Here is a 12,382-nt window from a genome sequence, read left to right as displayed (position 1 = left end):
AAACTCAATGTCTGTTTTAATCTCTTGATTATTCTGCAGTTTTGTATCAATCAAGTGTAGAATCTCCTGGATGTAAGTATCTGAGTAATTGCTTTTTCTCTTCACTTTTTCACTCACAAACTGAGTGCAAGCATCTATGATGCTCTCAGCAAGGTTTTGTCGAGCCTGTATATGATCCTGATTGGTGAACAACTTGCTGAATGCATGTTTAAATTGCTGAAGGACTCCTTCAACTGTATATTTGAAAGGCACCAGACCACAGTCCTTTAGTCTTTTTTCATCTAAAAGTTGGCATGCATGACTACCCCTATTTTTCAGATTTTCTCTTAAGTAGTAGGCTACACTGGTGATGACATTTTTAGTTTGTTGTTCTACAAAAGAAAGTTTCTCCACTATTTTATTCCACATCTTATCAAACTCTTTGTCCAGCTCTTTGTATGTCATCTGGACATTCTTTTTCCTGCATTCGTCAATTAGTGCACAAACTGCCTTTTCAATTTCTTTTGTATGATTTTCTTTGATTTTGAAGAAGTTCAGTCATCCCCTGTCTGATTTCTGTTGCTGCTGTGAGCTGATTAAAAACAGATCTCTCGATTTCTTTTCGAAGGCTCTTTGCACTGTTTGAGAATTCCTCTTTGTATCCTTCAACTAGATGGACATGACCCTCTGTTTGCTTGAAATACTTTGTCAGATTTTCAAGAAGATTTATCTCCCATTTGGACAGCACTGTGGTGGCTTCAGTTTTCAAAGATGTGAGAAATTCATTGATGTCAGAAGATTTAGATTTTGCAGCAACTGTACCAAAATTTGAAATTCTTGTTTCTGCATTTGTTACCCAGGTGTACATTTCTTTTTTGAATTCCCACTCCCATTTGTTGAATGCTGTGCAGAGTCTCATGTATGCATCAGCTACGAGGCTGTTTCTGAAGCTGAAGATGAAGTTTTCTCGCTTTACTGCATTCCACAGACTTGTCATCCACTCTTTTTTTTTTTTTTTTTTTTTTTTGTTTCATAGTTGGGCGTGTCTGTGACATAACTTTTTTTTTTTTTTTTTTTTTAAACCTGTCCCGTTTGGTTCTTTTGCCATCAGAATTATTGTCTAAAGGCGAAGAAAGATGCCCAACGGATTTACTTTACCAAATTGACCATCCCAGCCTTGCCGTAATGGTCCATTTGATTCACCTTTTATTGTTTATTTTATTTTCACTTGCTGAATACGGGACAGACTTAACTGGGGGAAAGAAAGGGGAGAAAGAAAGAGGGAAAGAAAAACAGCGGGGAAGAGGGACGGGGAAAAAGGGCAAAAAACCAAAAACCAACAGAATAAGCAGACAAAAAAATACATATATCGATCATCTGGCTCACCTGTTGAGAAAGAAAGAGAAAGCAAGCAGAAGAAAACGAGAGTAATAAACAACATCACAATGATCTATGGGAATATGACCGTAAATACTAAATATTAAACATTATTGTGCAGTACGTAAGATCGACAGTGCACAGTGTGCTTTGAGGTAAGAGCCAAAAAGGGTGTAGTTTGTGTGTGATCACCTGTGTGTACACCTGTGAGCATGGACGCGCTTGTTTTTTTTGTTTGTTTGTTTGTTTGTTTGTTTGTTTAAAGGTTCCTTCATGTAATGATCTGCTAGAGGGTGTGGGGGGCCACTGCCCCGTCCTCCAGGGCATGACGCAGGTATGGAGGAGATCAAAACTCTAGACATCCAGAGGCCCCCAGAACACAAGAGACCAAGGAAGACCAACAGAGGGGCAGCTGCGTCACTATCCCAGAAAGAGCTGAGGAGAGTCCCAGATGAGGGGTCACTCAGCAGCCGCGGAGCAGAAGCCAGGGGGGTTGCAGTGACGTGCCCGTGAGCTCCGCCGGCAGCCAGCTGTGCCTGAGTGACCGAGCCCTGGGCCGAGAGGCCGAGGGCACCCCGCCTCCGAAGTGGCCCGAGCGAGCCCCAGGCTCCAGGCCCCAATAAGCAGCCGCCAAGGAGTGAGCCGGTGTGTACCTGGGCGCCCACCCCCGGACACAGAGAACCACCAACGCACCGATGTCTGAGGGCGTCCACCACCGGCAGGGGAAGTGGTGGGGGAGATAGGCCTCCAAACCTTGGAGGGCCTGAGATGTCCCCAGAGAGGTGGCGTCTGATACCCAACCTGACATATAGACACAGACATACAGGCACACACAGATACAAACATCCATTCCCACCCTCATGCTCTCATAGGCAATTATTCCACACTCAACCAACGCGGAGACAGACATAAAGAGACGCTGTACACACAATCACACTCCCCAAGCGTACTCTAAGAACCGGGTCTGGGTACCCTTGCCCTGGAGGGGGAAACTGCACCCAGACCCAGGTGGTGTTACCCTTTTCCCTGCGGTGGGGAGAAGCAGACCGCCCCGACTCCGCAGCAGCAGGGAGGCCCCACATTCCAGACCCCAGTCGGACGGCCAACTCCTCCTCCTAGCCCCCCCACTCCAGCAGGCCGCAGAGAACGGGGGTGTGTGAAGACTCCAAACCTCCCTCCACCCGCTCATATGTAGTGTTGATGTATGTGTGTTCTAAGGTGCATTTAAAACCCAGGAGGGCATGTAGCTACCTGCCAGAGCAGCAGGTAAGCGCATAGCCCCTCCTGCTAGCCCTCAATGTCTACGTGTATTTAAAATTGAGAGGTGGGCAACGACGCAGGGTGAGGTGTACACCCTGATGGTAATTTGGATTCTGTGTGGCGTGCCCACCCCCAAGATCCTATATGTATGTGTAATGAGAGTGTGAGTAATGTGAATGTCTAAGTTGTGGGATAAAATTGAGGCAGAGTTAGCCAGAAGGGGACAAAGGGGGGGGATGCCTCCCCTGCACCCTGGTGACACACCCCTACCCCAAGGCCCTGCATGTGTGGGTGACTGTGGTGGAGCGAGAAGAGGAGGCAGCTGGAGATGGGGAGGGAAGGAAGGGAGGGGCAAGTGACCCCTCCCTGGGGCCAGCTCCCCCGCTGACCCCAGTAGGCACCCCATACTCTGCAACCCGCCAGGGAAAGGGGGGCCCAGGCCCATCCGGACCGGGGCCCAGTGCAGCAGCGCCGCCCGGCCCCACAGAGCCCGGGACAGTCCACCCGACCCCACCACAGAGAAAACTACACCCACCCCATCATCCACTCATCTTCCAGACTACACAAGACAATAGACGCCCAGGCTGAGATCTTCCTCCACCTCTCCTGTATCTCCCCTCCTGCAGAGAGAGTTCCCGAAGAGAGGAAAGCTCCTGCAAGATGTGACAACCTCCCCCACCAGTTGAAGAGCCCCCAGGTGGCTCGATGCACCGGCGGCACCCTGCGCCAGGACCGGGCCCCCATACACCCACCCGCCCACAACCCCGGCAACACACCAACCAGGACCAGGCCCCTGAGGCCCGGCCAGGGCCCCAGCCCAGAGACGGAACGCCCCCAGAACCTCACGCCCATCCCGGACCCACCCAGGGGCAGCCAGGCTACCAGGTCAGTAACCCACGTCCGTCAGCACAGACCCTCCCTAGCCCTGCTGCACGCAGCCACGAGGAAACCGTCACCCAAGAGCCAACAGAGCCCTTAATTGGCCATGACCGCTACCCCGGGTTGAGCCCCCAAGGAAGATGCTCCTGGGGAACCCCCGATGCCCTAAGCCTGTCCCTACCCCCACACCGATCACAACAGTGAAGGTGAGACCAAACTATGACCCCCCACCCCCACTAGGTGATGGAGCTGATCAAAGGAGCCCAGAGAAATTGATCTGATGTGGTGACAGAGGCTGTATCAAGACTAATGTAATCTAATAGATAATTTCTATATTGGTTAAAATTAAGATTATTTTTATTTTTCCAGTTCATGAGGACTGTTTTCTTGGCTATGCATAGTGCAGTGAAAACCATATGGGCTATATTCTTTTCCGTAGTGACATTATCCAAGCTGCCCAACAAACACACTAAAGGCGAAGTTGGAATGTTACATTTCAGACACTTTGATAAGTCTTCACATATCTCGCGCCAAAACTTCTGAACTGGTGGACAGAACCAAAGTGCGTGGATATAATTGTCCGGTGAATTGGTTTGGCAGTGTGAGCAGTTGTTGGTAGACGTAAAGCCCATCTTGAACATCCGATGACCTGTATAGTGCACTCTATGTAGTATTTTGTATTGAATTAATTGAAGACTGGGATTTCTAATTAGATGAAAGGTTTTTGAGCAAATCTGAGACCAGAAGTTTTGGTCTAAGTTAACTGATAAATCCGCTTCCCATTTTGCAATAGGAAGTGATATTGATTCATCTATTTAGAAAGCATTCTGTATATTTTGGACAGTAATTTGGGGGTTTTAAGAGTCAGAAATTGAACCACACTTGGTGGTGTTTGTAGTTCATCTTGACCTGGTTTAAATCTCTTTTTTACTATGGATTTAATTTGCTGATATTCTAAAAATCTTTTCTTGCTGATCCATATTGTGTAACTAGTCTGTCAAATGAAATAAATTCTGTTCCTTCTAGTATATGTTCTAAATATTTGATTCCTTTACCACTCCAATCTGAAAAGTTTATCATATTATTGTTTTGTAATATGTCAGGGTTGTTCCAGATAGGTGTACGTTTGCATGGGATTAATGAAGACTCTGTCAACTTCAGAAACTCCCACCATGCTGTCAGAGAAGAGCTGATGTTGATGCTTTTGAAGCATTCATGTCGTTGGATGTTTGAGCTGATAAATGGTAGATTTGAAATCTCTAGATTATTGCAAAGTGCTTGTTCTACATCTAGCCAAGGTTCATCTAAGAGGGTATGTTTTTGCCATCCTGAGATAAACTGAAGCCTGTTGGCTAAGAAGTAGTGCTGAAAGTTAGGTAGTTCTAATCCTCCTTTATCCTTGGTCTTTTGTAATGTTTTAAGCTTATACGTGGGGGCTTATTTTTCCAAAGGAATTTGGACATATATGAATCTAGAGATCTGAACCAATCTTGCGGCGGTTTAGTTGGGATCATTGAGAATAAATAATTTATTTTTGGTAATACCATCATTTTTATAGCGGCAACCCTTCCCATGAGTGATATGGGTAGACATTTCCACCTAGCCAGATCACCTTCTACTTTCTTTAAAGTGGATATGGTTTAATTTAGTTAGATCTGCAAGCTTGGGAGAAACATTAATACCTAAATATTTTATATTTCCGATTGCAGTGGAGTAGAAGAAGAATTATGGAAGGAGCAATTAATCGGAAGGACTGTAGATTTTGACCAGTTAATTGAGTAATCTGATATTCTTGCAAAAGAGTTTATCAGTTCAATCACCCCAGAGATATTGGTTTGTGAATTTTGGAGAAAGAGTAACACATCATCCGCATAAAGGCTGATTTTATGTTCCATGTTCTTGCATTTTATGCCCTTAATTACTGAATTCTGTCTAATTGCTGCTGCTAGTGGTTCGATAAAAATTGCAAACAGTGAAGGGAGAGTGGGCATCCCTGCCTGGTGCCCCTCAGGAGACAGAAGCTGGAGGATGTCTGGTCATTTGTTCTGTCACAAGCTGTTGGGGAATTATATAATATTTTTAACCAGTTGATGAAAGAAGATCCAACACCAAATTTGTTTAAAGTTGTAAATAGAAATTTCCAGTTAACTCTGTCAAACGCTTTTTCTGCATCTAAAGATAATATTGTAGTTTCAAGGTTTTACTGTATGAGTAGTCTATCAAATTAAGTAATCTACGTGTATTTGTTGATGAGTGCCTACCTTTTATGAAACCAGTTTGGTCAGGATGAATTAAGAGAGGGGTTATTTTCTCTAGTCTCTTCGAGAGAGCTTTGCAGATAATTTTGAGGTCTACATTTATAAGGGATATTGGACGATAGCTTGAGGGATATACAGGGTCTTTGCTGGTTTTAGCAGGAGATTAATGTTTGCAGAATTCATATTTGATGGAAGTCTGCCCTTTTCTTTGATTTCCAACAACGTTCTGTAAAAACTGGTGCTAGAATCGTCCAGAATTCTTTGTAGAATTCTGCAGGAAAGCCGTCTGGACCTGGAGCCTTATTATTGGGCATACTTATCAGGGCTTCCTGGAGTTCACCTAATGTCAGTGGCGAATCCAGTGCAATTGCTTGAGAGTCTGATAATTTGGGAGAGTTATGTTGTCTAAAAACTGATCAATTTCCTTTTAGATGGGTTTATTTGTGGTGAATACAACGTTTTATAGAAATCCCTGAAGATGTTGTTTATTTGTTTTGGTTCATATACTGTGTTCCCAGATGAATCTTGAACAGCACATATAGTTGTTTTTCTTTCTTTATTTTTAGCTGGTTTGCTAGAATTGACCGGATTTATTACTATGTTCATAATTTTGTAAGCGTAGTCTTTGTACTAAGAATTTGTTTTTTTATCAATTATCTCATTTAATTCTAGTTTTGTTTGCGTATTTTGTTCAATGTTTCCTGATCTTGGTGGGACGCGTAGGCTTCTTCTAGTGATTTGATGGTTTTTTCTAATTCCTGAATATTTTTGTTTTCTTTTTCTTTTTATGTGATGAGAAAGAATTATTTTACCTTCATCACAGCTTTCCCTGCTTCCCATAAAACAGAAGCTGATGTTCGGGAGTGTCATTAAAGTCTAAATATGAAGTCCACTCTTTTTTAAAATATTTAATAAAGTCTTCATCTTTAAGCAGTGATGTATTAAATCTCCAGTTTTTACTTGGCGTAGTATTATTCTTCTGCATTAGTGTTAAAGATACAGGAGCATGATCGCTGACAGCTATAGGGTGAATCTCAGTGTCTGAAATGTCACTCAGCAGTGAGCTGCTGACCAAAAATAATCCAGACGAGAGTAGGAGCGATGAACATGTGAGAAGAAAGTATATTCCTTACTGGTGGGTGAAGGGAGCGCCATGCATCGCAAAGACCAAAGTCGCTCATATACTGTTTGATTATATTTGTGGACTGCCAATTACGCTGATTCCTGCTGTATTGAGCTATCCATTTCTTCATTTAGTCCAAGGTTGAGGTCGCCTCCAAGAACAAGTGTGCCATCTAAGTGTTCAGAGAGTGCACTGAAAAACCGTGAAAGAATGAGGGATCATCAACATTTGGACCATATACACTTACAATGCATAGCTTTTTATCAAGTATAGATAGTTTAATGATTAAGAATCTGCCCTCTGGATCTATAACTGTATCGAGTACTGTGAAATTAATTTTTTTATGGATTAAAATCGCTACTCCCCTTTGTCTAGAGTTATAACAAGCTGAGAACACATTAGGAAATTCAGGTGTTTAAGTTCATTCGAACCTCTAAGAGGTCTGTGGGTCTCTTGTAAAAGGACACATCTGCTGTAGTTTTTTGAGTTGGTTAAATATTTTTAACCTCTTTTCTCTGGAGCCAGCTCCATTTACATTCCATGAGACGAATCTTAGTGCACCATAGATGTCTGTGTATAACTAGGGGTGTATGCTGTGTGTGTCGCTTAGACAGGTGGAGAGAATACATCACTTGTTCATAAATAAAGAGAGGGAGAGAGAGAAGAAATGTGTGGCGAGATGCTCCCTGAGTCTGACTATGTGTGTGCATATTTACTAATATGAGTATGCTTGGCTTAAGTGTGTGTATCCTATACGACTGTGTGCGCTGTCTGACTGATGTAAATGTGCTGCCGTTGAGCGCATGACTGTGCGTGATCGTGCTGTGCGTATGTGTCGAAATAAAGGATGTTGTTTGTGATGAGTGTGGAAGCAGGTGATCGAAGCAGTGAAAGAAAGAAAGAAAGAAGAAGAAACCAAGGACAAGTGTGAGCAGCATAAAAACAAGAGGAGGAAAAGGAGAGAAGAAAAAACAAGAAGAGAAAAAAAAGAAAGAAAAACCCGGAAACATTCCAATCAAACCATTGACGGAGAGTGACGGTGTTTAATACTGCTATATCATCACACTTAAGATGCGATTGATACTAGTAAGTTAAACAGATGTTAATGCAAGTTAGTGTGAGTGGATGGGGAAAGGGTGTAGCGGATTCTTATCTGGTGTGAAGTTAATACAGCCACGGAGTGATGTCGGGGTCGCGGTGGAGCTGTCCGTCCACGTACAGCCGGTCCACAGCGATGACAGCGCGGGAGCCCTTCTGGATGAAGCCGCGTCGGATTGGGAAGAGGACCCTGCGTCGTTCCAGGATATCTCTTGGGGAACTGGTCGTTCACGCTGAAGTCCGTTCCTTTTAATTCCCTGCCGCGGCTTTTCACATGTTCCTTTTGTTTGAAGTGGCCGAATTTGGCCACGATAGGACGTGGTCTCCAGCTGCAGCCCGAATGGGGCCGAGGCGATGCACCCTATCGAAGACGATGTTCTTCACCGTGTCCTCCGGCAGCTTCAGGTGGGTTTTGGTGAAGCTTTTTACTGTGGTCTCCACGTCCTCTCCAGCGGCTTCTGGAATACCAGAAATACCAGATTATCACGCATGCTACGAGCTTGTAGATCATAACTGTTTTTTTATTTTTTATTTTCTCTATTGAGCTGGGTAACATTTTCTGTGAGACATTTCACCGACTCCTTAGCGTGGCATTTTCGCAGCGAGCTTTACCACCTGCTGCTGGCTGAACTCCAGGGATTCTCGCAAGCATTTAATTCCCAGTGAAGAATCTCCACCAAGGACAGCCTTGCGTCGAAAGTGGACAATCGCTTGTCGATTGACTCCAGTATGTCGGCAATATCTTTGCCGGCTGGCGATGTTGTGCCGGGGGAATCTGCCGGGCGAAGTCTTTTCGACGATGGCGTCTCAGATTTAGCCGGGGAAGCTGCAACTGGGCCTTCTCATCACTAGATCCTGAAAGCACTGATCAATATAATCTTGGGAGCCTCTAAACTCCCCGTTGTTCTCCAGGGTGTTGGAGATTATTAAGACAATTGATAAATGTATTTGGTAAGATTGAAGCTTAAAGGAATTTATTCAAATCTAAACTACCATTCGCTTTAATTTTCCGCCAAAATCTCCGGCGTCTGACGTCAGTTACAACATGAGTCCCTTACCTTGTCCGTCACTTCCGTCAACTTACCTCTCCCAGTCAGGCATTTTAACATTTGCCTTCACCTTTTAGACATAGAAGCCTGTAAGTCTGTGACAGAGATGAGCTAATGTTCATTGCTAAAGTAGCTCTTTTTATTTGGTATCAGCACAGCAGCATGACGCCAGTCCTAACAGAAAGAAAAATAGTACAAGCTATTTAACGGCAACAGCAAACAATGCCAATTTACAGGAATATTTATCCTCTGGGATTACATTGTTGTTTTTCGTTCTGGTTTATACTGGACTCTTTTGAAATATCTTGACTCCAGTAATAAAATTACAGCACTTTGTAAGACCAACAAAATGAAAAATTGGGCCCAATTAAACTTAAACTTTTCTTTTACCTGGTAACTGAGTCTGTGCAGCCATTTTTTTTTTTTTTGATAAGTGTAATTATTAAAGCAATATATTATGGTCTTAGGCCAATGGAAAGTAGACAACCTTGATGGGAAATCAAAGAGAAATATTAAGAAACAAGAGAGAGAGAGGTTTTTAAATGCGGCAGGTGGAGGTGGCGATCGGATCACTCTGACATTTCATTGAGAAGCTCGGGTTAAATGGATTAAGTAATTGCTTTCCAACCAGAATGGTTCAGTGGCACCCTACAATGATCATCCTGTTAGAATTTAAGCTTATTTATGAGTAATTGCACACTTAAACATGGTGAGCTTTACATTAAACAACAGGACTTTACTGTGATGAAACACATCAGTGTAGTGTTAATATTCCTTATCCATTTATATTTCTGTATTTATATATGTGTATATTGGTATATTTTGCTTATATCCTTACTCTCATTCCCCTTTATTGTATCTGTAACATGCAACTTCTGTCGGTGCTGTGCTTACTGGAAACTGATTTCCCGGAGGAACCACCCGAGGGATTAATAAAGTTTCATCTAATAATATATACACTGCAATAGATTCCTGTAGAAATATAGCTCAAACACCATGTGCAGTTTTAATTTTACTGAACCTTGCAAACCAGTGATGAGACAAGCCTCTACTATCTGAGTTTTTTTTTCTTATAATGCAGTGATGTAACTATCTAGTTTAAATAATAAACTCTGCCACTCTTGCAACAGTTCTCAGTCACAGCAATGAAAAGTGCACTGCTGTCTTTTGTGCATTGAAATGCAAGTAAAATGTATTATCGCATTAAATAGAGAATGTTTAGGAGATCCACATCTCTTTTGGTGACACGCACTTATGCATTGTCATAATCTGAACTGCTTTCTGAAGTGCTGTCATACATCTCTGCATCATCTTTATCATCAAGCTCCCTCAGTGGTTCTGCTGAGTCCTGGGATTCTGGAAGATCCTGAGGTATTCAGCTGTATCTGCAGTTTAGCTTCCTGCTCATGTGCACCACAGACCTGAATTACAGGCTTTCGGTCACACACAACACCGCACAGAAGTCAGTCAGGAATCTTTCACACAATAAAGTGCACATGACCAACAAAAGAAATCATGTTTTTTATACCTAAACAGAAATTAGAGGTTTTGCATACCATACGGAAAACTGGCTACAATTTTTTTCTAGTTCTTCGCCTCAAGTTCTCATCACAATGTCTCCTGCTCTGGCACACACAACACACACACACACACACCACACACACATTTACATAACACCCTGCTGTGATCACATTTTGTCACTTAAAGATTTATTGGAATAATAAAATTGTGTTTAGTTTGAAGTAACATGTATGACAAATACAAATACAGATAATAGCGTCACATTAAAAACATGCCACTACCTTATTTGCAAATGAAAAAAGTGATAGCAATCTGTTCACTTCCTCACTCAAGGTGGAAGCTGCTCTGAGGTGGCTCCCACTCTCCCAATCTAAACAGAATGATGCAATGCACTGAATGAGCAAAATTATAGCCTAAACAAATGATATGTAAAAGCATTCAGTTTAGTCAATATTAAATTGAACTTTAAACCCTTAACCCTGATCAGTAACTTTGTTTTTGAGGTAACATCTGTAAATGTAATGTGTGATTTCAGTGACAGGTGAGAACAGAATCTCTTCACCATCAGAGGCTATTACAGGTCCCTCACAAATTTCACAAGTATCAATGTGGTTTAAGTGGGTCTCTTGAATACCAAGCATCTCTTTGGCACCTCAGCCTGCGTGACCTGGGCTCCCATCGTCATCAAATCTTCCTCTAGAGCAGCTGACTAGGAGTTGGCGGCTGGCGAGTTAGAATATAATCAGGTGCAGACTCACACATGGAGGACCCAGAGAAATGGATCCTGAGAGGAATGGTGGATATGTTTTGGATCCAGTAGAAGGAGCTAAATCTCTGTGCCACCAGGGATTTTAGAGACGGTGGCACGTTATCTAGCGTTCAATTAAAGGCCCTGTCATTTCTTTGTATACAGTGATCGCTCTTAGCTAAAGTATGTGACACAGACTTGATTTTTGTCCTTTCCTTGGGGGACTATTTTTTAAATCCTTTCTGATATTAGTGGATTGTGAAAATGTATCACTTTAATTCATTTTCAGATTTGATGGCTAATTTGTGAACGGATTGGAAAAATAAATACTCACTGAAGTGCAGCCAGGAAGTCTGCTCCCTTCAAATGATGAACCTGCTGTCTGGAGGCGTTGCAGTGTGTCAATTGTATTCTGTAGAAGTGCGCTGACTGAAGTTTGCTTCACTTGTGTGGTTGCTAATCAAAAGAGTTCAAGTGATATATCAAATAAAATGTAACTATTTCTAAATGACTGCAGATTAGCATTCGTTATGTAACACTGTTAATCAAATCCTTTTATACTTTACTGTGAATTACTGCTAAAAAATGTTCAGTCTCTCCAGTGTGTTATGCTGAAAATAACATACAGTCTCTTTTCAGTTGCATATAGCCACCATTGATATGTTAATATGTATTCAGAACATTCATATTTTGAATTGGCATATTTTTTTCCTGCGTACTTTACTTAAACCTTTTCAGTTCAATTCGATTTAAATTCAGGTTAATGTATATAATGCCAATTCACAACCTTATGAGGAAACACTTGTGGCAGTGGGAAGGAAAAACTATCTTCTAACGGAGAACCAGGCTCAGGGAGGGCAGCCATCTGTCACAACTGGTTGGCAATCATGAAAAGAAGAAAGAGAGAAAAACAAAAAGAAAAAGCTCAGTAAATCAGTGTGTTTGCACATGTTTATATGCATTTTAAAACTGCAAACAAAATACAAACTCCCACCCCAGCCAGTCATGGCAAATGGCTGCCTGACTGGTTGAAGGTTGGGGAGGCTTGGTTCTGCCAGTTAAAAGGTACCTGCTCTTATGTGTGCAAAGA

Source organism: Oreochromis niloticus, linkage group LG22 (genome assembly GCF_001858045.2).
Source record: "Oreochromis niloticus isolate F11D_XX linkage group LG22, O_niloticus_UMD_NMBU, whole genome shotgun sequence".
NCBI lineage: Eukaryota > Metazoa > Chordata > Actinopteri > Cichliformes > Cichlidae > Oreochromis > Oreochromis niloticus.
Note: the sequence above shows the minus strand (reverse complement) of the source record.